The 4,031-nt window shown below is 34.9% G+C and overlaps 1 protein-coding gene across 3 annotated transcripts in view; it reads left to right on the plus strand.

Annotated features, from left to right (window-relative positions):
- Positions 1 to 3,696: 3,696 nt before the first annotated feature.
- FGF14 (fibroblast growth factor 14) overlaps positions 3,697 to 4,031 on the plus strand; it is a 580,805-nt gene continuing 580,470 nt past the window's right edge. Inside the window, exon 1 of one of the 3 annotated variants that reach the window (XM_023532434.1) lies at positions 3,697 to 4,000. The gene's annotated coding sequence lies outside the window, so the exon portion shown is untranslated. The remainder of the gene's footprint in view (positions 4,001 to 4,031) is intronic. The other 2 variants (XM_023532435.1, XM_023532436.1) reach the window with 2 other exon arrangements.

Below are 4,031 nucleotides of genomic sequence, written 5' to 3' on the forward strand. Positions count from 1 at the left end.
CAGCTAAGAGATTAGTGAATGAAAAAGAAAGTGTCAGACTGTAAATAAAGCCAGAAGTTATACATGATATACCTGTGTTTTTAAATTTTTTTTTTAATATAAGTAAATAACCCAAATATAAGTGTGTTGTCATTAATACCAGACCAGTCCATAAGATAGTTAGGATAAGCTGCTATAACAAATTCACAGAAAAATACAGTGGCTCACACAAAACAAAAATTTATTTCTGCCATCTCACAGTGCGGATGCTAGGCAGTCCAGGATAAGTTGGTGGCTCTGTTCAAGGTCCCAGGATTCTTTTATCTTAGTACTTTATTCCTGAGATGTGTTCCTCCTATACTTGGTATCAAAGCTGCTCATAGCATTGCTTTCCGCTCACAGAAAGGATAAAAGAGAGACGTGAAATACAAGCAACTTCCTTACTTAACCAACAACCATACTTAACTGCAACGAAGGCTGGGAATTATATTTTTTCTCTGAGTATTCATGTGCCCTTCCCAAACTGTGGTGGGGATGAGGTTTTATAAAAGGAAGAATGCAAAAGAAGAGTAATTATCAGGAACAATTAGAAAAAGCATGCTAAGGCAGTTACAAAGACTTTTGATAATCTCATAGAAGTTCACATGTTCTATAATAAAATAAAATGTATACTTTCTTGTGACTTGAAATTCTGGTCTTTACACTCAGTTTTAGGTCTGTTTACTATGATATGGCTGAAGGTAAGTTTAAATTTTAAATGAACTTTATTATGAGTACTGAATTTATTTAATTCAGTCTCATGAAAACACAGTCTTAAGATTTTTTTCTACCTATATATACTATAGATCTTACTGTTAATTCTTACAGTTACCATGAGGTTTTCCTTACCTTTATTCACATGCATTCTAAAGTTTACATTTAATTTATAATAGTTTTCATTTTTGTTTTCTATTGATTTCAATGTAGTATGGCAAAGAGTAAGTAAACATTTTGCATTTTGAAATCTTAAAAAAAAAAAAATCTTAAATAACAGTCTGAACTCAGATCAGTGTAAATATCTTTGGATCATCCCTGAACTGGAAGCCCCCAGAAACCTGAGTTGACTCTTGGTCCACTTTAGTCTTTATTGTATAACTGGAAACCTGGTTTAATTTAATGGGCTAGCATGCAACATGGAGTCTTGCACAGTTATTTTCAAAGAGTAGATGCTCAATAAATATTGATTGAATAATTGAATTGGGTCGATCAGAGCTCATCAAAAATTGTGAGTTCTTTGGACCAAAGATAACCTGAATCAGTGTTAGGCCATCTTTTTTAGACAAAAAATATGTGATTTTTGTTGTTGTTGTTGTTGTTTAATAATGTGAATAGTAGCCTGTGTAACATAAGTAAATATATAAAAGAATTATAGAAATTGTATCCATTGTAATAAAAGATTTTCCCTTCCTTTTAATAGCATAAAAGATGAGAAGCAACTACAATTGTGCCTAGAAAAATAGTTTCAGTAAATAGTAGTCACAGTTAATTACCTGTTATGTTGTTCTTTAGGTCACAGAACAAAGAAGTAATAGGTTTTCCACCAATATGTTAGGAAAGCAATTCATAGCTTTCTGACAGTCGTTATTGTACTAGGGATCAAATTCACTGTCATGATGTAGAGAAGAGAATCCAATTTGGAAAATCAAGAAGAGTCTGTTTGAGAAATACTTTCTTCACACAAACAGCATACAAAAAGATCCAATAATTACAGAACATCTCCCCAGATTTTGCTCTACTTGTGAAATACCTCAGGGAACTCAGCAAGCTTTTATGGAACCTTAGAGCTGTGAGAGTTTCAGAAGACCTTAATGGTGAATATTTTTAATCCAACTGTTTCTCTGGTATATATTCAGTGGTAATGTATTGGGATATTCTGGAACACCCCAACCCCGCCGACAGGACTCCAGAATGTGATAGAAGCAGCATATGGTAACTGTCTCTGATTGATTGATATAAAAATTATTTCCTAATTATTTGGCAATGCTATCCCAGTTTTACTCTTTCAAAAAATAGTTCTACTCATCAATTTTTTCAGCCTGCTTCTCCTAAGTCATTTGTTATTAAATTCATAAACTCATAGTAGTCCCTTTTTACTTCTCAAACTTTATTTAGACTCCAGTTAATCATACTAATTTCTTTAAGTTGTATGACATGATTCTTTTGGCACATTGAGGCCATAACTATTTAACTTCCTAGTTTCTTAATCTTAATAGAATTTACTTGTTTTACATCTCTTTTTTATTGTACCTAAAAATTGACTGATGTTTCCCAAAAGAGTATCAGATATTGGATGCAAATTTTGGAACTGAAAATCCCTCCTAAATGTTAGAAAACTCTAGCAGTGGGGAAGTTGTTTCTTAGATTTACATTTTTTGATAACTGATAATCAAGGAGTTAATTTTCTTTAAAATCAGTTTCTTCTGTCAATCCTCAACAATGTAAATCTACATCTATTTGTTTATTATAGTTTGAAATCTCATCCAGTAGAGGCAGTTTTAACTTTTTTAACTAAAATGGAGATTTTAAATATATATTTTTAAATTAGAGTTAAAATTTTTATGTCAATTTTCCTATAGAAATGGAAGTAAGCTGACATAACTTTAATTCATTTACCTAACAAGAGTGAGAGTAGTCAATATTACTTTTCTAAAATCTTCAGTTCACAAATACGATGAAATGCTGACATTTGTTAATTTTGAGTATGGAGTACACTGAAGTTTATAATATTATTTTTTGTAACAGTTTGTACTATTTTTGCACATAGCATTTTTTCCTAAATAAGATAAAATAAATCGACAGCTCTGCCCAAAATCTTTTGATTTTCTGAGAAAATAGAAAATTGGGTTATATCTTGATGAAGTGAAACATTTGTCCTTATTGTTTGGTTAGATTGTGGTGGCCAGTGACAAGGCTGTATATTAGTGTAGATGAGAAGTGAATTTAATGAGAGCTTCTAATGTTAGTTTAATTAACAGGTAGAGAAACAAGCAATGAATCAGGTGTGATTTAAGCAGAGTGCTTTCTGTACAAAAAAAATTATTCGAAAATAATGAGTTGTCTAGAAAATGCATAAATTTTCCATTGCACATATGACCCTCCCCATGGCTTGCCACCTAGATTTTAGTGGTTGCCCTTTTTAACAGGCTGTTTATTGCAAGTGCATATTTGTCATATGCCTAGTTTATATTTTTTGAACAACACTTTAAGTAGAACTCCAATAATAAGAACTAAAGGATCTTGAGTTTTCCTTAATGTTTTAGATGCTGCTTTTGAGAATGTAAGGTGGAACTAATTTTGGCTGTGAAGAGTGTTTGGTATTAAACTACTGTTTCCCTCTACCCGTCCCCCCACCCCCCATGTATTTTTAAAAGTTTGCTGATTATAATTGTTAATTTTCCTTTTCAAAATTCACTTTTAACAGAAGACTCTGTTAGATGCTCCAAGAACACACAGCAAGCCAACTCATGCTGGCAGAGGAGGGAGAGGGTCCAATGCTGGGGCCAGGTGCTGGCGGTGGGGACTTCAAGAGGGGAACTAGCAGAGAGACTGCAGTGACACTGCCCTCCCCGGGCGGGTTGAAGCATCTCACTGGTGACGGGTCTGAAAGCACGTGGCTACGTCATGGAAAGCCAGTCTTTTCAATGCAAACTTCAACTCCTCCTCCTCTTCCCTCTAATGCCTGTAACTCACATCCGAGGCTGGGCGAGGAATCCAGAGAGGAGGTTTTCCTCATGCTCACCGTCGTTGGAAACTGGGAGAGTGAGAGGAAGGAGGAAGGGGATCTGTGGCGCTCTCTACCTACTACCGGCCTGACAAGGGAAGGGGGCACCTAGATTTGCATCTTTTCTTCGTGGCGATTGAGAACTGCAAGTTCAATCCAATCCCACTGGTCACTGGCGATTGATTATAAAAAAATCGACACTGGGAGAAGGGAGGCTGTGTCTTCGGCTGTCAGACTCGATATCGGAGGTGGTATTGGTGTGTGAGTGTGTGTGCTGGTGGTTTTTTTTTTT

This window comes from Pteropus vampyrus, unplaced genomic scaffold, assembly GCF_000151845.1.
Source record: "Pteropus vampyrus isolate Shadow unplaced genomic scaffold, Pvam_2.0 Scaffold83, whole genome shotgun sequence".
Classification (NCBI taxonomy): domain Eukaryota; kingdom Metazoa; phylum Chordata; class Mammalia; order Chiroptera; family Pteropodidae; genus Pteropus; species Pteropus vampyrus.